Here is a 25,664-nt window from a genome sequence, read left to right on the forward strand (position 1 = left end):
ACATGGTGCCAAGACATTCACTCTTCCTGATCCTCCACACAAATGATTTCACGGATAACTATTTCCTCAGGGCATTTTCAAATTCTCTGAGTGAGGTTCATTTGGGTGAGTGGCCAGGAATCCGAAAAGTGCGAGGATACCAGGAGTTTGCTTTTGAACTCCACTGACCCCAGTTTCCAGCTCAGGGGTTCTTTCTCAGCTGGAACCAACAAGGAACTAAAGCCACTCCATGCTCCCTCCAATGTGCATGCAAAAGCTTTGCGGCCACCAAAGAAGTTCTACAGAAAGGCTGTTGAAACACATGTGTGTTTCCCATAGGGCAATATCAGAAGTTGATCTCACTTCACTGTTTGGGATGGGGAAGTCTGGTAAATGGTTGAAACTGGGGGTCTGGAATGAGCCGTTGTGGCCTAAGACAGTAGACACCAGCTTCTACTCAGGGGTGGTGCTCAAGCCAACCTTGCATGTGTTCTCAATGCAAATGGAAGTGATGCCTATCTCACCTCCCCCAGAGTCGATGCTTTCTCCACCTGGTCCTGGATGTTCAGCCAATGAGAACTCCAGTGACACTTCTGCAATAAAAACAAAACAAAACAAAAAAATCAAGGGGGCATCCAAACGTCCTGTTTCAACTTTGCCATCAACTCTCTCAAAAAACAAAGACAATAAGCAATGGATGGCAACACCCAAAAGCCGAGTTCAACAATTATATTCTTTTACTTTTCAATTTAACAGACTCTTACGTGGGGCATACGACATGCCAGACCCTGTTCTAAACAATCTCTTACATGGGCACAGCGTTTTTAAGAGTTTGAAAAGAACTGTTACAGGCATGACCCATTTGATAATTATAACAAGCCAGAAAGGTAAGTTTGTTGTCTTAAGTCTTGTTTTACAGATTTTTTTGAAAAATGAGTTTCAAGAAAATAGTTTTCCATTCAAGGTCATTCAGCTTGTGACAGAGGCAGGATTCCCAGGTGTTCTGAGCCTGTGTTCTTCCTACTACACAAAGAAAAGTGAAAAAGTTCCTGTCTTCAAATTGCTTACGATAAAGAAAGGGAAGACTCCAGCCTGCGATATGGACATTTTAACTCAGAGCAACAGGGAAGCAGACCTTGTAAGGGGGTGGAGAAGGAGGATTTACAAAGAGTGATGTTGGGGGATGGGGGTAAGTGAGTCAGGCTGTTTTTTGATTCAGGCGACACAACCCCACTTCAAACCAGCTTCAGGCATGGTGGGATTCAGCACGTCAGCAAGGAATTGTCTTCAGGACTTGGCTCCCTCAGGGCCCTCTTTGCTTTGTGTGCTTCTTTATCAGCTTCATTCTCAGGCAGGAATCTCCAAGAGGCGGTCCTGTAACTCCATGCTTCCACTCTACCCATTTAGAAATCTCGGCAAAGGGAGTTCCCGTTGTGGTGCAGGGGAAACGGATCCAACTATTATCCATGAGGATGCAGGTTCCATCCCCAGCCTCGCTCAGTGGGTCAGAGATCCGGCATTGCCACAAACTGTGATGTAGGTTGCAGATGCAGCTCGGATCTAGAGTTGCTGTGCCTGGGTGTAGCTGGCAGTTGCAGCTCCCATTCAACCCTAGCCTGGGAACACACAAAGAAACCTTGGCAGAAAAAACGCATTTCAGCATCTCTTCCCAGACAACTTCAGCAGAAGACCAGGGCTGCAGTTCTTTGTGCTGACTTTGGTCACGTGTTCTTCTCTCAACCAATCACTGTGGCCAGAGGGACCCATGGCTTGGACTGGCCACCTCTGACCATCTATGACCAACATCCAGAGAGCCTGAGGATGAAGTCAGTCCCACCAGAATCACAGGGTCTGAGGGGGTGGGGGTGGTTTCTGAAGGAAAAGTGGGGTACCATAACCTAATAGGGATGAACATGCTGAACCCCATGTGCTGTGTTGGGGGCAGCTCTTGGGTCTCCCATGCAGGTGCTTTAATGATAAAAAGGAACAGGACAAGGCAGAGAAGAAGCCCCGGGAGGAGGAGACATAAAGTGCCTGTTCTAATTCCAGCTCTTGCTGTAACTCCAAGGTGACTTCAAATACATCATTGAGCCTCCCTGAGCCTCAGTTCCTCCAGGATAACAGGGACTCACCATTTAAATAATAGGGAAAACAGCCGCCGCCACCCCCGCCCCGGGGGGCTGCTGTGAGGATCACGATGTGATCCAACTGCATGGATGGATATGATCAACTGGATGAGATCAGACAGGAAAGCCTTTTGAAATGCTAAGGGGAAAAGACTTATCCACATCAGAGTGTATGTGAGCAGACAGGACACAGGAATAGGCGGGGTGTGTATGAGGACGAGCAACCAGACCGGACCACCCTGCAGAGCAAAGCCAGGACGATGAGCGCAAAAGCTTACGTCCTGCAACCCCACTCAGAGCAAGGCTGAAACCTGGTCTCAGTAAGTCAGTGTTTTCCTTCTTTAGAGGGGACTGGTCCTTATGGCCATAGGTTGGTGTGTGGCAAGGAGCCCCCAGTGATTCCGGCCTGGGAGGACTTCCCCATGTTCCGCCAGCTTTCCCAGGGGAAAGGGGTGGATGGGGGGTGGGAGGCTGGCTGGGCCCTTGGCCAGTGTTTGGTTTCTGGGAGGCCCCGTCTCCTGCCCACCACCAAAGAAATCACAGCAACAGGTGGGGAGCGGAGAGCTGGGGAGGGCCAGGTCAAGGTCCCTAGAGGGTGGGGCAGGGGTGAGGAGGATCAGAAAGTAGCAGGTGGAACCCGGACAGTTACAGCTTTCTCATGTGACCAGCCCTGATTAAGGAAAATCACTTTTGTTTACTCACCAGTTTTCTGGGTCCTTCCAAGGCGAGCTAAACTGCCAACTTCTACCTCCAGAGTTTTTCTCAGTCCAGGAGGATGCAGTGAGGGTGCGGGGCAGGGGCCCGGAGAGGAACACCCTTTTCCGGATGGTGTGTATTGTGGAAAGAGCACTGGCCTGGGGACCTCAGGATGCAGATTCCTCCGGACAGTTAAGGGGCTGGTGGTCTGTTCCACTTCTCTCTACCATCCTGAGGATAAATGCAGGATGATGGCGAGCACTGCTCAGCCAGAAAAGCATCTGAAGTGGATGCTGAGGAGATTCTGCTCCGGCCTGGCTTGGGGACAAATTAAGGGGACTCCTGACCCCTGTGATCTGGGCTCTCCCAAGGAGATTCCAGAGAGGAATGAGAAGGAGGATCCATACCCACTTCCTTGCTTGGAGCACGTCACACTTTACAAAGGGATTTCAAATAGCTGACCTCATCCATTTCTGCCTATGATACAGGCAGACAGGTTTTATTCCAGAAGCAGTTCAGGAAGTCGCTGTCATTTGTTCACGATTCCAACTGCCGATACGCGGGAAACCGAGACAGGAATCCGCTTCAAACTCCCAAGTTCAATGCCCTGTGTCCATGGAGTCTGAAGCCCCAAAGCTTGGCCCTCTTCTCTACCCTGGCTGGCCCTGCCCTGGAAAGCCTGTTTGGGGTCTTTCCCTCGAGATCCTTTGGGATGGTTCACGGAGCACAGAGTATGGAGCCTCAAGCGTGGGTTATCATCTTGGATCTGTCCAATCCACCATGGCTCAGGTAACTCACTTTGGGTTTTTGTTCTGTCACTTGCAAAGTGGAAGTGGCCTTACCCACCCAGCCCACCCCACTGAGTGTTAAAGCCTCAGTGGCAGAGCTTTGCAAGGGCTTTAAAGAGTTCCCCATGCTACTGGTGCAGGCAAGCAGGGCTTCCCAGTTTCTGTTACTCTGGCTCTTCTGCCCTTAACAGTGGTTGCTCCCCTCGGCTCCAGGGAATGGAGAGACGGTGTCACCCCTGCTCTGGGCTGCCACTAGCTCGTTCATTCACTCCGGAGCCCTCTTGGGTAGCCCATTCTCACTGGCTCTGTCTTGGGCAGGCTGCCCAGGGACCGTTTTGCTAGAAGGATGAGCAGTAGGGGGGGAAGAGCAGCTCCACAGGTGAGGGAAAGAGACAGCCAGCACTGAGCCTTTAAAATGTAAAATGTTCTCTTGGGAGTGTGCAAAGACCTGATTTGTGGGAGATCAAAGTCGGGAACGCACCGCTCCTCCAGAATCAAAGGCTCCTTGCTCTCAGGAACAGACAGCCCTGGTTCCCCCTGCAAGAAAAGCGATGCGTAACAATGGAAGGTGAGTGGCTGCCCCCTCCCACAGGCTGGGATGGGGGCCTGGCTGTGTTTGCAAACATCTGCACCTGGGCTGCACCTGCCAGGCAAGGACTGACCTGGAAGCAGCCGAGTGCACCTGCTTCTCCGATTTCCCTCGTTCTGGGTGGAGGGGATGGTCCCGCTGAATCAGGTGCCTCTCTGCATCCCCTTCCCTCTTGCAGTGGCTTGGCTGAGGGATGGGGCGGGGGCAGCTTCCAGTCGCAGCACCTCTACTCCTCCCTTCTGTGACCTTGGCCAGGCCCCCTGATTCAGCCAGGGTTACTCAACAATACTGTGAATCCAACCCTTATGCCCTGTTCACTCTCAGGGAGCTGTGGGCTCAGCCTGGATGATGGATAAGGCCTTGCTCTGTGGTTGGAATGAGCCATGCCTGCGTGGTTGCTGGCAGGGGAGCACAGAGAAGGAGGGAGAAAACCCGAGGCTTCCACAGCACACAGTTCCAACCAGATTTCTTTTATTCATCAAGAAAACGAAGGCCAGCAAGAGGGATGAGCCTCAGTTTTCCATCCCTAAACCCCACCTATACAGGTATCTCTAAGCACACCCACCGAGCATCAGAGGATAAGGAGCCCCCCTTCTTCAAGGCTTACCAGGATGCCTTGACTCCACCCTCTCCACATCCTCAAGACCTTGCCCCTTTGGTCATATTCGGCCTCCTCCTCCATGGGCACGTCTTCCCTCCAGTCTATGAACACACTCAGCACATCCCGTCCTCTCAAATAAACAAAATTCTTCTCTACGCCCCTCTTGGCCAAGACCAAACCTCTTTCCTCCTTGTTCATCCATTTCTCCAAAGACTTGTCTATACCCTGGAACTCCATTTCTCTACCGTCTTCTCACCCTCAAACTAATTTGAGTCTGGCTGCATGCAGCCTTCACCACTCAACTGAAACTCCTCTTGCCAAAGCAATTGGAATTTTATTTTTATTTTTATTTTTTGCTTTTTAGGGCCACACCCACAGCATATGGAGGTTCCCAGGCTAGGGGTCGAATCAGAGCTGTAGCCACCAGCCTATGCCACGGCCACAGCAAGTCGGGATCCAAGCTGTGTCTGCGACCTACACCACAGCTCACGGCAACGCCGGATCCTCAACCCACTGAGCAAGGCCAAGGATCGAACCCGTGTCCTCATGGTTCCCAGCTGGATTCGTTAACCACTGAGCCACAATGGGAACTCTTGAAGCCCTCTTTTTCTACCCACTCACGACATACAGGTGTTCTAGAGTTTTATCCTACATTCCTAACATTATCCATTCTCTCTTAGTGTTTTAACTCTCACATATAAACTAAGAACTCTTACAGCAATAGTTACAGACCCAAACTTTTCCTCGAAGGTCACACTCGTATAATCAATGATGGGCTAGATATTTACCTGGATGGACCACTTCACATACCCAACGAGCTCATCGTCTCATCCCTGAACAGCGTTTCCTCCACCATTTCTAATCTCAGTTGCTGGCATTTCCACCCACCTGTCATCAGGCCAGACCTGAGAACCCATCCCCCTCTACCCGAATGCCATCAAACTTTAACTCCTATTGGCTGTGCATTCTCAGAAAACTTCTCAAAATCTGTGCCATCCTATCTTTCCTACCCCAGTTCTAATTTACATCCTTATCCTCTTTCCCATAAACACAAAACAACCTCCTAACTGATCTCCCTGCCTCTAATCATTTCCCTCTCAAATCCATCCTCTATACACACACACACACACACACACACACACACACACACACTGAAACGCAGGTCTGACCAGGGCACCTTCCTAGTTTGAAACTTCCATTATCTTATCATCACCCCAGCCTGATTCTTGTGGACTGCCAAGACTGTTCTCTTGTACCCAACTTCTGTCTCATTTCCTACAGCTTTCAGCCTGACACGTCCATGGCACGGGGCTCATCCTAACTTCTCTACCTAGAATATTTCCATTGTGATGTTAGAAACTAGATGTCGACCACACCAGAAAGAGCTGCAAGTTAGATTATTCAATGGAAAACTGAAGAGCCTGCCCGAATTCCAAGTTAGACATTTCTTTCTCTTCTGTCTCTACTTCAAAACAGAAGACTAGAATTTTATTTTCTAAGATGCAGCGCTGCCCATCCCATCAGTGCTGAGCTGTGTGATACTGAAGAAAGAGACATGTCCAACTGTCCCTTGGGAGGACTTTCTATACAGAGAACCAGTCCATTTACGAATGCGGGACCGAGCGGGGCAGGTCCCCAAACCCACGATCATTCAGCCAAATGGTACAGGTATTCCCCGCCTCTTGAAAGTTCACTTTATGCCACTTCGCTTTTATGAAAGACCTTCATTAATACCTATTTTCATTAACCTAAAGAAATCCAAAGATTTTTGCTTTTTCAAAAAAGGCTAAAAGTGAAAATAGGGTTCAACATTTGTTTTCCAGGAGATGTTATAGAGGCAGTGTGTACCCCAACAGTGAGAGTGGCCTCACTAAACTCCTCCAGGAACCACACACAGCATCCCAGCCTAGTCCCCCACAGCTTTGAACTGTATCTGTGAGCATCTGTGTCTTTCCTCAATTTATTGTGTGCATCCATTAGCAAGACATGTCCTAAGGTAATTGCTTCTTCACTTTACATTATTTCTGCTTAGGAAAGATTTCAAAGAAACACTCTACTTATAGATAGTGAGGAAAACTGTATCTTTCTTAAAATTCACCAGTGCCCATGAAGCAGCGCCTAGATAAGGGAACAAAACAACTCATACAGACTGTGTTTCTAGCCTTTCCCTGGGCTTAGTCCATTCAGTCTTTTTCCCTTCCTAACCTCCGAAGGAGGGCCAGGGATGGAGCTTGGAGTAAAATTTCCAAATATGTGGAATACTGTATATGTGGAAGCAAAAGAAAGGAAAAAAAAAAAAAAAGAGGGGAGAGGGAATAAATGGGTATGGTCAATGGGTGTATTTATTAATTTAATACATATTTATTATACATTAATTGTGGGCCAGTCATTGTCTTAGACGTAACAGTGAAGAGACAAAATGTTTGAAAATTCAGGTAGGGAATTCGATTTGAAACATTTTTCCTTGTTGATGTTTTAGTAAATGGCAGTATCCCAGTGGGACTGGACCGTCTGGTTCATAGTTCTACACAATTACAGTATAAAGAAATGATGCCTAGAATTCTGGACTTAAGGTTCGCCACCTGTTAATCTCTAGAATATATAAACAACTTATACAACTCAACAGCAAAAAAACCAATCAATCAATGGAAAAATGGGCAAAAGACCTGAATAGACATTTCTCTAAAGAAGATATACAGATGGCCAACAAACACATGAAAAAATGCTCAACATCGCTGATTATAAGAGAAATGCAAATCAAAACTACCATGAGATACCACCTCACACCAGTCAGAATGGCCATCATTAATAAATCCACAAATAACAAGTGCTGGAGGGGCTGTGGAGAAAAGGGAACCCTCCTGCACTGTTGGTGGGAATGTCAACTGGTACAGCCACTATGGAGAACCGTTTGGAGATACCTTAGAAATCTATACATAGACCTTCCATATGACCCCGCAATCCCACTCTTGGGCATCTATTCGGACAAAGCTCTACTTAAAAGAGACACATGCACCCGCATGTTCATTGCAGCACTATTCACAATAGCCAGGACATGGAAACAACCCAAATGTCCATCGACAGATGATTAGATTCGGAAGATGTGGTATATATACACGATGGAATACTACTCAGCCATAAAAAAGGATGACATCATGCCATTTGCAGCAACATGGATGGAACTAGAGAATCTCATACTGAGTGAAATGAGCCAGAAAGACAAAGACAAATACCATATGATATCACTTATAACTGGAATCTAATATCCAGCACAAATGAACATCTCCTCAGAAAAGAAAATCAATCATGGACTTGGAGAAAAGACTTGTGGCTACCTGACGGGAGGGGGAGGGAGTGGGAGGGATCGGGAGCTTGGGCTTATCAGACACAACCTAGAATAGATTTATAAGGAGATCCCGCTGAATAGCATTGAGAACTATGTCTAGATACTCATGTTGCAACAGAAGAAATGGTGATTAATAATTGATCACCCTAGGTTGATCCTGAGAATATATGAACCCCTGAATGCTGGATGTATATATAAAAGCTCTCTCTCTGTTTTTTTTTTTTTTTTTTTTTTTGGCCACACCTGCAGCATGCAGAAGGGACTGAAACCACACTATAGCCATAACCAGAGCCACAGCAGTGACAACGCTGGATCCTTAATCCACTGAGCCACAAGGAAACTCCAAGATTCTTCATACAAAGGGAAACTACTATCTGCCTGTGTTACATAGTTTCAGAATATCCTGGAAAAACATCTCCCTCTTCAGCCAATAGTGCCATTAGAATAGCCCTCTACATTGTAGTGTGAAGTAGGGTTTTTTTTTTTTTCCTTTCTCCAATCTTACCTATTGCTAATGCATTCTGCATGCGGCTCCTAAGAGATCTCTCTAAAATATACATCTACTGTCATATTCTTCTCCAAAGCCTTGCAATGACTCCTTTTAGCTCTCGGATCAAGTTCAAACTCAACTAAGCCTATGTCATCCTGCATGACCTGGCTCCATCTTCCTCTCCAGCTTCCCTTGCCCGTCTCCTCCCCTCGTATTGAAACACGTGTAGTTCCCTAAGTGGAACACGTGAGTCTAGGCCTCCATACCTTGGTGCACACTCTTCTCTTTTTCTGAAATACCTTCCTTCTTCCTCATGTCAGAAATTCGCTCAAGCATCCCTCTTTACCCAGCCAGCGGGCTAGGGCTCTGTGCCCGCTGTCCGCAAGTGCCCTCCCCTTAGCGACCATCACACGGGACTTTGCTTCCCAGGTACCATTCTGCCCACAAGAGTCCCTGAGAGAGAGTCCTGGTCATGCCTCTTTGTGTCTGCAGGGGCCAGGATGGCACCTGTCGTAGAGGATGTGCTCTACAAATATCTTACAGCAGGTTTAGTCTGAGGGATGGAGACGAAAGAAAGGAACGGGACGGGTGGGAGAGGAGAGGGGGAAGGCACTGAGAATCCTTGGCTTTCAGTTGGTTGAGGACTGAGTTCTGTTTCACTGATGGACAGATGGTCACACTCCTCTGCCCCATTGGCCCTTAGGTGCCCTCGGTCAGCTATGCACACTGACCAAAGTCATTGCCCAGCCTTCCATTTTACTTTGCCCCCTTGGATGAGGGCTGGGGGTCGGACCTGTGTTGAGCTTCCCTCCCAACTGAAAACAGAACCACTTCTTCCCCAAGCAGCCTTCTCTGTACACCCCACTGTGTCCCCTCATACACCTGTTCATCTCTCTGTGATCCAGTTTTTAAATGCATCAGTGAGATGCCCCCCAACCTGAGCCGATCCTTCTGCTAATACAAAGTGGCAGCTTTTAAACAGGGTAGCCTCCAATTGTCACTTTCAATCATAGGCTCTGCGGAGGGAGACTCAGAAGGACTTAATCGTCTTAAGAAAACAAACAGAGGCCCTCTGCCACAGAGCCGCGTGCCGACAGATAGACAGATAGGAGAGAGGACCGAAGCTGGCATGCCCAGGATCCTTCCTGTGGTCCACCGCTGCTGCTCCAGCACTTACAGACCAGGTCCCTGCGAGTGAAACTGACAACTCGACATGTCCCTTATCCTTTCCAATTAGCGTCCAGCTCCCGTTCTTCCCCTCTTGCTGTCTGCCTCCCTCTGTGCATCTGGCCCTTATAAAGGAACAGGGACTCTGCTGTTACTCCCCGCCCAGCCCTCCCTCTTCATCTGTGCTAACCTCAGACCATTAAAACTTAGGATGTGACAGCTGAAAATAGAAAGACTCATCCACGTGGGATCTGGTCTAGCATCCTCGTTTCACAGGTGTGGAAGGAAGCTCAGCCAAGGGGAGCCACTGATAAATGGTTACACAGACTGGAGCTCAACCCAGGTCTCCTCCTAATGCCTAGCCCAGATAGTTCTCTTCTGCTGCATCAGGGGTTCTCAAAGGGCGACACATTGGAATCACCCAGAGATCTTTATAAAAAATCAATAAAAACCCTTGCTCAGACCCCACCCCCAGAGTTCTAATTTCATTAGACTTTGGGGGACCCAAGCATCAGGAACTTCCCACATGGTTCTAATAGGATGCTGAGTTTAGAACTGTACATTCACCATGATGCTTCTCAGCCCATCTCCCAGCCTCTGTCCAAGTTCATCAGGTATATGTGCGGATGGGCCAGGAGGAGATGAAATTAGGATGAAGAAGGCTGGGTAAATGTACACTGGAAGCTCAACAAAAACTCTAGTAAGAAGTCGTAGGGGCCAGACCGGAGATCCCTACCTAGGGAAGCCTTAGTTCCTTCTGAAGAATGTGTTTTCCATTTTGTTCAAACCCCCACCATCGACCATTTTTATTGGCCTTAGAGCTATGGGTACTAGGTGTCATTCATTCACGTGGGGTATTGTGAAGACACAGATAAAAGAGAACTAGCTCTTGATTTCTGGGACAACAGATGGGCAAAAGAAACACATGCAAAATAACATAAAGCTTTTATAAAGAACCATGCTTTCAGAAGACTGCACATGCATCAGCCCTTGGGCTGTGCAAACACCTGGTCCAGGCGTCATAACTTCTTGGTCTTGTAGGCCCAGTATGTGCTACTCACAGCAGGCACTCCGTAAATGTTTGATATATGGACTGAAACTCTGAGCCTCAGGGAAGAAGGCACCAGAAGTAAGAGTGGCCTCATAGGACAACCCAGTAGTGATCCGGCCCATCTGTAAGGTCAGGCTCTCGGGGGACCCCAGGCTACATGCCCTAAAGCTGACTCCCCACACCTGGCTAATCACGTGACTCACATGAGGCTTCTCACGAATACAGATTCTCGGTCCCCACCCAGACCTACTGAATCAGCATCTCAAAGCCCGGTACTTGGGACTCTGCATTATTTTCTAAGCACCTCAAGCAATTTTGAGAATCAATCAGGTTTGGTCGTTTCTACTTAAGGGAACCTTCAACCTGAAATTGAATTGCTACAGAATGAAGAGATTTAGCATCCTACTTGGACTCAAACTGGCTAAACTAATTGATTTCAGTCATGACGTGGCACCTTGCTAGACTCCCTTCGGCAAACCATCTACCCCTCTGTGTCTTGACTGTCATTTGTAAAGTCTGCTGTGGGTGGTGCTAATGTGGGTAACACATGCAGCACATCCTCTGGCAAAAAAGGAAGCCATCACTATCTGGAGGCACTTGCCATTTAAAGCATCCCTTCTGTGTTGGAGAAGGGCGGGAGAAGCCTAGACTTCTAGGGCGTGGGAGGCTGACTCTCTTTCTCTCCATCCTCGCCAGTCAGGACAGATACGCAGATGCAGGGAAGGCAGTCAGGACTTTCCTCTTAGGCACTGTCTCCCAGGGTCCCGGGGGGTAGCTGAAGGGGTGCAGTCCTTGAGCTCTTGGAAGTCACTGGCCTTTATTCAACTCTTGGATCATGATGTGACCCAGTAAGACCTCGAACCTCTTTGCAAATGGGATTAACAATCTCCTAAGTCCTGCCATCCTCACAGGGAGCCTGGAAAGATCACAACAGACCCAACCACAGTTCAACCTTGTCTAAGGTGGGAGTGACGAACATTTGCGATGGTCAGGCACCGTGCTAAGGGGGCCTGTATGCATTATCCCCTCCAACCCTCAGAATGATGCTAGAAGCAGGTTTTACTTTATACCCACCCTCCAGATAGGGAGCTAACTCTTGGCAAAGACTCAAAGTCTCACAACTGGTGCAGGTGGAGCTGGCATCCAAGCCCAGGCCACAACCGTAATGGCGCCTCGGGTCACTAGAGTCCATCAGAGTTTCACAAACCATCACATTCCTTGTCTCTTCAATCTCTCATTGGCCAGGAGGGCGAAATACTATTTTCTTCAGGGTCTGAGTATCATATTTGCACCCAGTTATGACCCTGAGGCCTGAGTCTTTCCACATTCTACTTTCTCTGATGACAGAGGGCTTCAAAACTGAATGCAATGTGTAGAGAAACACTTGCTAAATAAGATGGTACTTTAAAGAACACATTTCTCATCAAATTGAACTTGCTGAATTTAGCTTTATACATTTAAAAAAAAAAAAAAACAGCCAGCTGTTTTGACTTGCTAGGGACATAACTGCAGATGAACCTCTACTTAGGAAAACTTGGCATCTAAGAATCCATGATGACAAAACACATATATTAAGGGTGAGTGTTCACACATTATAAAGGGATTTGCTTTAGGGTTTTTAATGGTTCTTTTCTAAATTTTCCCCCTTTCATTAAATACTTGATAAAATGATTGGGGCAGGGAAAGGGAGGCAGAAAAAAGTCCACCTGTTAAAGAAAGAACCCCCCTGGGAATGTCTCTCAATGAAAGTCGCTGGAAACACAGGACCGCATTGACCCAAAGAAATCCTATTGTCTACAACTTTTCAGGAACACGACTATCCCACAAAGAGAAGTACACCTGAAGCTTCTTGATGTTTAATCGGAGGTTGCCACTAAGGCTCAAAGGGCTGGATGTGTGCCTGGTGAGTGAAAAACATCAGCACGAGATAGGAATCAGTGGCCGGCCCCCTTGTGCTGAATGCTGCCTTCGGAGTCCCAGCCTGGCTCTCCTGGTCCAGAGATCTATTTCACGAGAACCTGAAAACCTGCCAAATCCATCACCCGTGATGGGCAGGTCAGCAGAGGGGCCCCTGATTTATGTCAAACCATCCGAGGAGCAGAGCTGCCTTCCCACAGGTCTGTCACCTGATCGGTGAATAAAGCAAATCACTGACCAGGGGGATGGTTCACGCTCTTCATTTTTAGGGATTTTGTCAAGAGAGAAATCACCAGATTCACTTCCAGGCAGGACAATATTAGCGTCAGGCCCCCTTTTATATTCTTCTTAGGGCCAGGAAGGAACAAGAGGGAAGGATGTGGGCCAGGTTTTTGGCCGGGGGGTGGGGAGTGGGGGGTGGGGGGGGTTCTAAGGAAAGGTACATTCCCCAGCTGGGGGGGGGGGTAGGTCTGAGATGCTGCTCCGGGGATTTTTGGAGTTGTGAGGCTCTGATCTGCACGGGGAAGACCCAGCGTTGCACAGATATTCATTTGTCAGCTTCCTCTGTGACTGGGCTCAAGATGCTGTGTAAATAACTCAGCCAGGGAGGACGGCAGAGCAGCACGCTGGCAGTTACTGTGCTATGAAATATGCATTAATTGCATTAAACATTCAGTCTGAACCTCAGCGGCGAGGCCCTTCCTGTCAGTTTTTATAGTGCGCAGACAGAGCCCAGGACGAGGATGGCCGTGGCCTTCTGTGTAGACCCCAATCTGTACCACCCCGAGCTTCTCCTCAGATGTTCCCGGCGTGGCCTGTGGCTCCCGGCTCAGCAGCTCGGTGCTAATGAGGCCAGGGTCGCCGGCTCTCACTCCCTCGGAGCCCCCACCTCTGCTCGGCATCCCCAGACGCCGCTGACTCTGTCTTGACGCTCAGCCAGCATCTCTTAGATCTGCCGCTGGTCACAGAGGGGCTGGGTGTGACGATGGAGGGCTCGGCAGAGTCTGTCCCCACCCGTTGGAAAAGCGGCTCTCCTCGAACAAGGGGAGGCAGTTTCCGCTTGGACTTGATTATGACATTTGAAAGTTCAAGGTGTGTTTTATACAGGGAAGAAACAAGAGTGTAAGGATGCCTTTGAAGAGAGATTTTTGCAGAGAGAGGGAGAGGGATGGAGAGGGAGGGAGAATTATGTGCGCTGCAACAGTCAGGCCCCAGGATTTCAAGTGCCTTTGATCTTGCTATTTATACACAACGGAGTCCAAGAGTCTCACTCTGGCATTCAAGGCCCTCTTCAGTAAGTCCAAGCCATCCTTCCTAGCCTTACTGTGCCCAGATTCCCTACACTGCAGCCATATTCTAGGCAAGGTGAACACTGTATTTCCCAAGTTGGCTTTCCTATCTTCCTGCCTTGATTACACAGTTCCACCATCAAGCGACCAATCATCCTGGTTGGCCAAGGACTGTCCCAGTTTCAGCTCGGAAAGCCCACGTCCCAGGAAACAGCTCAGAACTAGGCACGCCAGGTCAGTGGTCAGCCTGCGGTTCCCTCCACCTGGAAGTGATGGCTCCCCTCCCTGTTTTTTTGCCTGGATAAATTCTTCAAAGTCGTGTCAAATCCCATCTTTTTCATCACCCACCCAGACTTGTTCACACTGATTTATCTTCTTCCATAAACTCTAACAAACATAGTTCACTTACCTCATTCCCTCTTATCAGAGCATCCATCCCACCAAGGAAGGGCCTGTATGTGCTGGGATTCTGCTGGGCACCCTGCCCGCGGGGAGCTCACAGTCTATAGGGGAAACAGATAATGCAGCACACAGGTTACCATGGCATAAAGAGGCAAAGGGGCAAAGTCTATTGTCTCAATATTAAAGAGAGAGAGAAAACTGTTAGAGATAGACCAGAGGAGTTCCCGGTGTGGCTCAGCAGAAACAAATCTGACTAGTATCCATGAGGATGCGGGTTTGATCCCTGGCCTCGCTCAGTGGGTCCGGGATCTGTGGTGTTGGCTGGCAGCTATAGCTCTGATTTGACACCTAACCTGGGAATTTCTGTATGCTGCGGGTATGGCCCTAAAAAGAAAAAAAAAAAAAATCAGAGATGTAAGACTAGGGAAATGGCTAAATAGGGATGGGAAGTTCTGAAAATGTGGCAGATTTGCTAACAGGACAGTAATTCTTGGCAGATCTGAGGTCTTCATTCCTTATATCCCTTCATCACAGTTCTTGCTACAGTAAGTGGGGAATTCTTTTGGGTTAATACATTTGATTTGCGTAGGAAAAAAACCAGTCTCATAATTCTATATTTAAAGAAAAAGGGAGTTCTCTGGTGGTCTCGTGGTTAGGACTCAGTGCTTTCATCGCTGTGGCCGGGTTCAGTCCTTGGTCTGGGAACTGAGATGCCACACATCAAGCTGATCCACACTGTGGCCAAAAAACTGATTGTTGTATTAATTCATTTTGTAAAGGTTTTTTAAAAATAAGGAAAAAATACATTTTCTCCTAAGTGCAATAATAATATATAGTCATTTTGGAATATTTAGGAGACTTCATATATATACCACATACACATATACACATATATACATATATACACAATATGTATATATGTGTATATATGAATATATACATATACACACACATACATATATATATATTTGGATTTGGTTGTGTGTATGTGTGTGTTTATCCTATATTGTCATCCAGGGATAATCACTGTTCGCATTTTGCTATGTAATCTTCCAGAATTCATATAGAAATGAAGGTACAGATTTTTAAAATAAAATGCAATTATTAGAAACGTTGTTTTCTAACCCATTTTTAACATCAGATTCCCTTTCCACATACCTGTGTTTGTATATGTATGTGTATGAATACAGCTTCACTTTAATAACGTACATCATTTATCATGCTAGTGTGCCTTCATTTATTTAAAATCTTCTATTATCGGACAAGGAGGTCATTTCTCATTCTTACTATTATAAATAAATGGCAATAAAGGTCCTTAAAAATACACCTTTCCACAGACACCCAGTACCATCCGAGAGACCAGCCCCTCACAATGGAATTCCTGAGCCCGAGGATGGACGTATTTGAAGGCATCTGACACATTATGATGCTTACCCAGCTACTTATATTTTATTCAAATTTGGTTTCCTGGACATTTTGCCAGCCAACATACATGTGGTTAAGTCATAAGATCGGCAATGCCCAAAGAGAATTCTTCTAAGCAAATGCCAACTTACAGGATCACCAAACACACAAAAGCAGGAGAAATAAACTCGGGGGCAGCATAAGCCGAGGAAAAACCAAAACGAGCCCACTCTTGCGGGAAGGTAGTTAAGCTGTCTTCTTAAGCTCACTCTATCAGAGTTATTGCCACTTATTCATAAGGGCGCCCAGCAACAGCTGTGCACCTGGCCGAGCAAGCTCTCCAAAGAAAGATCTCCATATGTTGCAGGGCGAGGCACGTGAGCTGGTGCTCAGACAGAAAACGGCCTTGTTTCCTGGTTCCTTGTGAGGATGCTTCCATCAGAGAGATGGGAAGGAAAAAAAACCCAGCTCCAAGTCCGGTGGAAGAGAAACCTGTCATCTTCATGGTTTTATAGGGTTCAAAGGGCTCCCTCATACCTGGTTTCACCTGGAGGTGGACAAACAAAGCAGGTCTGTTAGGGACACTTTTATTGTTGGACTTGCCCAGAGGCCATAAGCAGCAAGCGACCGAACCAGGCCTGCAACCTAGGGCTTCTCGGAGGATCTTGTCTCTGTACATTCGAGTAAAATACAAAAGGGAAAAAAATGTCTGTGAAGTTTCAGCAGAAAGAACATGGGAGGAAGTGGAATTCCCTTGAAATTTTTGCAGAATTTTCAAATATGTCATCAGACTATGTCTGGGTTAGTTGTAATTACTTTGTTTAAAAAATGGAGCTGGTGAAGGGCCACTGCCCCAAGGAACATGTGGGCGTGGAAGTTGTGAAATTCTGGTTCTCTCAGGAAACTGTGGAGATGATTGACCATGGACTTAGCACCACCTTGTGTTTCTGAATAAATCTCAGTTTGGTCATCTGAAAAATGGGCATCTAGTCACAGACACAACTTGGATCTGGCATTGCTGTGGCTGTGGTGTAGGCCGGCAGCTGCAGCCCCGATTCTATCCCTCACCTGGGAACCTCCAGAAAGAAAAAAAAAAGAAATGGGACTCTGTATCTACTTCTCAAGGGTTTTGTGAGCATGAAAAGGCTTCATTTGGCACGTACCCTCCAATATTCTGTCTTATTCTGTTTTTTTTTTTGTTTGTTTGTTTTTTGGTCTTTTTGCCTCTTCTAGGCCTGCTCCTGAGGCACATGGAGGTTCCTAGGCTAGGGGTCTACTTGGAGCTGTAGCTGCCGTCCTATACCATAGCCACAGCAACACAGGATCCGAGCCGCAACCTACACCACAGCTCTCGGCAATGCCAGATCCTTAACCCACTGAGCGAGGCCAGGGATTGAACCCGCAACCTCATGGTTCATAGTCAGACTCATTTCCACTGTGCCATGACGGGAACTCCTGTCCTATTCTGTTTATTCTTTGTCACCAGTCTGTTTAATCTCTTCCCAAAGACTCTAAGCTCTCTGAGGACAGGAATGACATGTGGCTAACCTTTAAAGCCCCTCTGAGGAGGGGTGGTGGGTAACATTCCTTTGAAGCGCCCACAAAGAGAGGCAGAATACATGCTATCTTATAAAATCATACTGTAACATGATCAATTTTATATTGCTATACATAGCATTTGATATTAATATAGCAAGACATTTTGACATAAATGGGTTCATAATCAGATATTTTTCTTTATTTTTAACTTTAACAATATAACTTGGACACCTTGCCATGTAGATGCATATAGGTTCTCCTTACTCTTTGTATTATAGCTACATAATGTTTCATTGAATGAACTCAAAGACCATAAACAGATTTAACTTTTATTCTATTGATTGAGTCTTGGACATTTAAAATTTGTCACTTTTACAAATATTATATGCAATGAAACATTCTACACATATACTATGTGTCCACATATAAAAGTGCTTCTTTGGGAGTCCCCGTCGTGGCTCAGTGGTTAACGAACCCGACTAGCATCCATAAGGACATGGGTTCGATCCCTGGCCTCCTTCAGTGGGTCAAGGCCGAGAGCTGTGGTGTGGGTTGCAGATGCGGCTGAGATCCTGTGTTGTTGTGGCTCTGGCGTAGGCTGGCAGCCACAGCTCCAATTGGACCCCTAGCCTGGGAGTCTCCACATGCTGCAGGTGTGGCCCTAGAAAAGACAAAAAGACCCCCCAAAAAAAACTGCTTTTCTGGAGTCAAACTCAGAAATAACAATTTAGGGTCAGAACCCATGTATCATTTATATTTTACATTTTGAGAAATATGGCCAAATTGACCTTCAAAAGGCTGCTCCAAAATACCGTCCCAGGCACAGGAATATTTGTTTTATCTAATATAGACCAACTCTAGATTTTATCATTCTGTTACATTTTTGCCAACTTAAAGAAAAATTATATCCGGTGTCTTTCATTTTCATCTCTTTTTTAAATGGAGTTGAACATTTTACTGGCAATTCATACTATTTCTGTGTGGATTGCTTACTCACACCTGTTGTCAATTTTCCTATTGATTTCTTTTCCTTACTGATTTATCTGAATGCCTTTTTTTTTTTTTTTTTTTTGCTTTTTAGGGAAGTTTCCAGGCTAGGGGTTGAATCGGAGCTGCAGCTGCAGCCTACGCCACAGCCATGGCAACACCAGATCTGAGCCACATCTGTGACCTATACCACAGCTTGCAGCCACGCAGGATCCTTAGCCACTGAGCAAGGCCAGGGATTGAACTCACATCTTCATGGGTACTGGTTTGGTTCTTAACCCTCTGAGCCACAACAGGAACTCCTATTTGAATGATTTAGATACTAAAGATATTACCTCTTTATCTACAAATCTTAAGTACTTTTGTTAGGTTTTAACTTCTTTTTTATTTTGACAGAGAGAAATGCATGTGAGGGTTTTCCTGTTGACTTCGGTGGTTTTATTTATTAAGATGTCTCTTTGCTCTTTCTGGTTTTGTTATTGTGCTTTAATGGCCCTATTTTATCATGGCCTAATTAATGCATTCTACATTTGTGAAATGATAGGAACTGAACAAAATAATTTATAGTGTTCTATGGTTTTGCATGATCGAAAACCACATTAATTCAGACAAAACACGTGGCAGCCAGTATAGATTTCTGGAAACAATGTATACCAAAGCACACATTTTAACAAAACATTTAGTCCTTCCATATATAAACTGCAACCATAATTTTGACAACAAAAACATTGCTAAGTAGAGGTGTCAGTGGCCCTTTTTTAATTAAAAAAATTCAAATTCAGCCATTCAAATATATCTGTTGAGCTCCACACTAAGGATATTAATCATGGCCATCTTTTTCACAGCCCCCCTAAGACATGGCTGTGTAACGTGACAGATGATTGGACCAGGAATGTACACCTGCCCCAAGAGCAGCCAATCCATTGGCTAGATACCAACCAATGGCCTATTCGAGGTTTTTTTGTTTGTTTGTTTTTTAAGAGCAAAGTAAAGAAAAAGATCTGGGCTAGCCAAATTTCTTTTTCAGTAATTTAATTTTTAGAAATGGAAAGAATAAACTAGTTGGCAGTAGACCTTGTGGCCAGAAGTCATAATAGAGAGCTGTGCTCTTCTAGGTGTAGGCGGCTGATTTTAAAACGTCAAAACTCTCAGAGGGGCCAGCTTCAAGGGCATGCAGCCAGTGGTCAAACAGGGCCCCGGGCTTGGATTTCATGCTTAATTTTATTTTTGAATTTGGGTTTTGCTAGTGAAGTGGACAGGACGACGAAACATGCACGAGGGGACACAGCTTCATCTCACGCGGCCCAGCCTTCCCCTGCCGCCTCTGCACCCTGCAGTTCTCAGCCCTGCTCTTCCTCACTCCCCCTCACTCTCCTTCCCTCCCCCTCTATGCCCCAGCCAGCCAGGAACGGAGTCTGGGCCAGAGAGGGTGGTGCTCTCGTGACCTGGGGTACCCAGAGATGAGGTGTGGCGGCAGCTGTCCCTGCCTGGGGCTGGCACACCATGGCTCATTTGGCAGACAATCCAGTGGAGCAAATCTCTTGGCCTCCCCTGATCCAGGTATCTAGTACATTATCACAGGTGGAGGTTGCAAAACCACAGGGCCTTGTAGGGGAGTCGGGGGGGCATGCCTGTCTGCCTCGGATGGGGCAGTGAGCTCATGGGAAAGGATGATTCCTGGCTCTACTGCTGTGCCCCTCCCCTGGGCATGGTGCTCCCATCTGGTGGATGGCAGGGAAGGGGAACCCAGCTACAGGTGTGAAGACACAGGGCCGGGCCCCTAGGCATCAATGAAGGTCTGCACTGCAGTATTCCCATGGCCCAAGAAGGAGGGGATTAAACAGCAAATAGAAACCACCATACAGGTGGAGACAAAAAGAGCCAGAGGAAGAAAGAGGCCCCTGAAGAAAGGAAGCACTTCACATGTTAGTTTACCTTTAATAGCACTCACTTCCTCCCTTTTGAACAAGGGACCCCCTCGTTTCGTTTTGCAATGAACCGAGCAAATGAGGTAGCAGGTCCTGGCTCCAAGTCGGCCAGAGTAGCCACTGGTAAGGAACAGAGAACAGAAGAGATGGAGAGAGAGGAACTGACACACAGCAAGAGGAAGAGCTTCTGCGGATCTGAGAAGCCCTCGATTCCAGTCCAGAGACTCCGAATCGATCTCTTCTCTTGAGGTAATGTAAGTGGTTTCAGCCTCTTGCAACTAAATGCACCCGAGTAAATGATGAAAGCAAACTGTGTCTGAAAGGCAGTTTCTAGACAGGATACAAGAATCATAAGCCAGAGGCCTTGTCGCAAAGAGAATGAAATGGGATAAAATAACACACAGTAAATAAGAATAGTAAGAGCAGTAACAGTCACCCCAAGGGCACTGACCTCAGCTGAAGCCCTCTACACGCGTTCTCACGTTCAATCCCCCCACAAGCAGCCAACCCCCAAGGACGGAACTAGGAAGGAACTAGGAGTTTACGGATGGAGGAACAGAGGTTTAGATGATGCAGTTGGGAGAGCCAGGACCTGACCTGCAGCCGATGAGAAATCTTCTCAGATGGTCTAAAGCACTAAACTACTACCTCGGGGGCAGAGGCCAGGTCCACTAGGGACATGGGAAAATGCCCCTTGGAGGCTGTGCCCAACAACTGGCGAAGGGTTGCCAAAGGAACACCATTCAATAAATGACCAAATGCATGAACTGGATTTAAAGGAAAGCTGGGCAGGGTGGGCAAAAACAGAGGCAGGCCATTCAAACAAGGGTGTGATGGACAAGAGCGAGGTGAGCGTGGGCACTGGGCAGGAGACCAGTTTGGACGGAGCTGAAGGCTCTCAGCAGGAGCAGAAGGCTGATGAGACCAGACACTGAGATCGCCAGGCTGAGGATTTCACCCCGTATTTGGTAACCATCTTGAGCCACTGAACACTTAGCAGCAGAAGAGATAGGATCAAGACATGTCTTAGAAAAGTTAAGTCGTTGGTAGTGAGTAGAATGAATCAGAGGGAAGGATTTTAGAAAACTGCTACAATAGACCAGGAGGGCTCAAAGACGGTGGACAGGAAGGATCTGGTGTGACACGCTTCACAGGAATACACACAAGTCATTGCACAGGTATCCAGGCTTGAATGCCTGGGAAAAAGGGAGCTGTGCCAGCAACACTAACCATCATCCCGTGATCAATTTCCTACATGGACAGAGGAGAGAGGGGAGAAGGGCATTCTGGGAAAGATCTTGAAAACACTATGTGCTTCCTGCATTTAAACTTTTACCAGCAATAGATGTGATAAATGCTTTCTTCAAAATTTCAATCCAGGGGTTCCCACTGTGGCTCAGCAAGTTAAGAACCTGGCTAGTATCCATGAGGATGTGGGTTCAATCCCTGGCCTCGCTCAGCGGGTGAAGGACCGGGTGTTGCCTCCAGCTTCAGTGAAGGTTGTGGGTGCAGCTCAGATCCGGTATTGCCATGGCTGTGATGTAGGCTGGCAGCTGCCGCTGATTCTACCCGTAGCCTGAAAACTTCCACATGTCTCAGGCATGACCCCAAAAAGAAAAAAAGAAAAAACTTTCAATCCAGGTCAATCACATGAACATGAAATCAGTGGGATCCATATGATAGGAGTTTTAGAAACACAGGCAGTCTTAACATGAAAATAATGATGTTTTCACTCCACTTAATTCAATCTCCACTCATTTAGAATCTGTGATTCTTCTAGCTGGTGAGGCATAGATATATACCTTATTGAAGCAAATCCATACTTTATAAACTAGGACAAATTGCAAGTCTAAATATTTCAAGGGGATATCTACGGCATTTAAGAGAGGAAGATATTTTTACGTAATTCCCGCATATCCGTACAAGCGTCATTGACATAAAATGGCTGTTGTGAGGTTCTTTAGAAATTCCTCTTGTTTCATTACAGGAGATCCTTTCACTCGAACAGGACTCGGTCTGTGTGCTTGAGTTATCATACGCTCTCCAAAGTAATAGAAGCACATTCCTTAAACACCTCCTCCGTTTCAGACTTCTTCCTGATTCAGACTGACCTTTACCATACATCACTGTAAAGAAATCCCCGCGGGGTTAGTTATCACGGTGAGCTGCTAGTCATCTGAAAGGCGAGGTCAGTGCCTCTTTGTAAGGTCTGCTCACACTCTGAAAAGGGCCACTGGAGTCATGACAAGGAGGCTCGCCCAGGCCGTTCCACCCCGCCGCCTTCCAGATCGCCCCAGCACACGACTGAGACTGTTGCTTTGAATTTTCCTCCACCTGAGATCCCACCATCACGCTGACCTTCTCTGCCACTGGCCTCTGGTTTCCACACTAGGACGTGGCTCAGGCAGTTCATGCACCAGTAAGTGGGTCAGTCCTGTAGTTATCAACTTATTTGTAATTTCAGAAAGGCTGCATAGCTGGGAAAGGAGTCCTCATTGGTTAGGGTTGAAAAAAAGGGGTGGCCTAAGCTGGTGGATCTGGAAGCAGGAACAAAATGAGCCAATGGTCTGAGGGCCTTCAAGCACACGTAAAGAATTTTCTCAAGATGAAAATGGTTCCGGGCTGAAATAAACAACCAGGGAAGGCTGTGAAATCCACTGCTCTCAGGGTCCAAATTACAGACCCTCACTGCTCTGGGCTGGTCTCTAAAGGCACAATGATCTCAAAAGTCCTCTCAATTTGCACGTTGGGAAAAGAGACCACATGACCACAGTCGATGAGAATGATTTTTCCCAGCCCTCAAACTCAGTGGCATTACCGCATTGCCCTACTGTGTCCATTGGGGACAATGGTACTGTGTTCCCTACATAGCTGCTCTCTGATTTTTTGAGGCATAGCTATGAGATCAGGTGCACCACAGGGTGAAGAGTAAATAAAGGGATAAAACCACAACCAAAGGACATGGATCCTTTGTCCAGTGTACTCACTCTTCCAGCCTTTTGAGTATCTGAGTATTATCAATGCATCTGTCTTCCCGAGTGCCTTAAAACGAGCCACCTAGAATTGTTCACAGTCTCTGCAGTTCCGCACACGGTAGATACTCAGTAAATGTGGGGCACATGAAACTGGGCAAGGGAGAAAAACTGATTCTAACTGATTTCTAAATGGACCATATTCTGCTCAGTGGAAATCTGGAGGTTTTCACTGATGGGTAAAGCACATCACTTCCCCCCTTTTGCATCCTAGACAGGTATCCTGAGACCTCTGGGGGAGGTGGGTGGCACCTGAAATGAGCTCAGGGACATCAATAGCCCCTAAGGCTTCCCGAATATGGAACTTAATATTCTTCGAATTCAGTAGAGATACTGGCTCACATTTAAATGCCAGCCCCCTCCCCAATCTTCCTCCTGGTCACTCCACTTCAGTGCCTTATCTTAATGTACCCACCACACATTCACCCGTTTCAAAACAAAGACACTTCCTGAAGAGAAGTTAGCTTTAGGGTCTCCTGTAGCCAGGCTGAGGTGCCCGGAGCTAATATTAAACCAGTGACCTCAGATGCCCCAGAAAACATATGGTGGCCCCTACACCTGAGACTGCTTGTTCTCCGAGCCAAGACACACACCTGCTGTCGTATAAAGTGGATTTCCCATGTGAAATTGTCCCTGACGCCCCAAATTGAATTGACTCCTTTGCAACCTTCCTTAAGGAAATGAGTTAAACGCTTAATCAGTGAATGTATTATCAGGTATAAACAGGGATGGAGGAGATATCTTACCTGGAGTAAGATAAGCTACTTCCCTTTTCCCTATCATTTTCTTTTTTTAAAATCTTGATTGATCCAAAGGTTTCCAAAAGTATTTACTTCTGTCTGAGTGATGTGAACAACATGCACTTCCAGGCACGTATGCATCTCTGGCATATTTACATGTAATTATTGTTTTGAGGATAAATGTTAAGAGAGCTGTAACAAATTGAATCTTGAACATGTATGCCAGTGAGCTGCTAAAAAAAAAAAAAAAGAGAAATTCTTCAATCAATAAAGTCCCTAGTTTCTATTTGAATTTGAAGATTGCAGTGACTTTCCTTTTGCTCATTAATATAGTTGGTTATTTCTGAGAAAATATTCTTTGACACCTGCTCGTCACAGAAGGCAGTCTGAGAAGAAGAAACCAATAATCAATGTTTTGAATCTATATTTTATATTATTGGAAAGGGCTCTAAAGGTATGATTCTCCAAGACTGTGGGGCACCGAGCTCCAAGCAGAGCGTAGCAGAATCACAAGGGGTGGAAGAGGATTGCAATGATACAAGTTTCCTCACCTCCTGTCTCATTCAGTCCTGCCTGCCTATGAAAATATCAGCTAATGAGCAACTGTTACTAATACACGCTTGTTCTCAAATGCCTAGGGATGGAAACAGTGTAAAGAACTACAGTCAAGGTTAAGTTTAGGGAACAAAAGTGACGCAAGAAACTGGATGGGACGGGAGACGGGAAACAGGAACGGGGAAATCTTAGCAGGCATTTCCTCCAGTTTTCTTGGTCACACATCACTCACCATTACCTTTTATACCTCCGAGCTAATTCCCTTTGACTTTTTCACTGTCCTTCCATTTATGCAACCCAGAACTAATGTTTGATTTCTTTTATTGCTTCAGATCCTGGTGCCAACGACATTAAAATTTTATCTGCCTCTGGACTCGGGATTCCTCCTCGCAAGTCTATTGCCTGTGACCGTGGAGGATCTGTTTTACCTCTAAATTTCTTGTCCCTGATCTCATTCCCTTATTTGTCACGACACTGAACTGGATAATCAAATTACCTGCCTCTCCTCTTCCAGGACTTAGAGTTTTATGGTCCTTACCGCCTACACTTGCTCCTCCCTCTGACGCCTCGTGCTCTTCAGCTTCCGCACGTCATCCTTCCCTCTGGCTGGGGGAGCAGGGCTCCCCTAGAAAGTGTACTTAGCTCAGCTCGCACACCTTTTCCTTGTGGGCCAAACATTCACCCTGCCCCATATGCCAGGGTCAGTGACACAGCTCAAAACCCCATGCACAACAGTCCCCCAACCCAAAGGTCTGTAGATGCTATCCCATGCAAGGTGACATACAGGGCTCCTAGAATATCTTCCCCTAAATAACCCACACCGCTGACCTCTGCCTTTATGGGAGAACCTTTAAAAATCGTCAGGAAGCAAAAGAAAACCCCAACTAGGAATCGATTGTTCTCTATTATTCCAACAAACATGAAGGTTATTTGTTTCCTCCATGAAGGGGGATGTGATTGTCCTGATCTGAAATGATCCCCCTAGTCTCTACTTCCTACCCACTCAGCACCACCCACCCCCAGCTCTGTAGCACATGG

At 46.6% G+C, this 25,664-nt stretch overlaps 1 long non-coding RNA gene across 1 annotated transcript in view; it reads right to left on the reverse strand.

Annotated features, from left to right (window-relative positions):
- The window catches only part of LOC106508353, a 64,998-nt gene continuing 39,697 nt past the window's right edge, over positions 364–25,664 (reverse strand). Inside the window, exons 2-3 of the long non-coding RNA XR_002336014.1 lie at positions 14,449–14,542; positions 364–572 (exon numbers count right to left, since the gene is read on the reverse strand). This is a non-coding gene — a long non-coding RNA (uncharacterized LOC106508353). The remainder of the gene's footprint in view (positions 573–14,448; positions 14,543–25,664) is intronic.

This window comes from Sus scrofa, chromosome 9, assembly GCF_000003025.6.
Source record: "Sus scrofa isolate TJ Tabasco breed Duroc chromosome 9, Sscrofa11.1, whole genome shotgun sequence".
NCBI lineage: Eukaryota > Metazoa > Chordata > Mammalia > Artiodactyla > Suidae > Sus > Sus scrofa.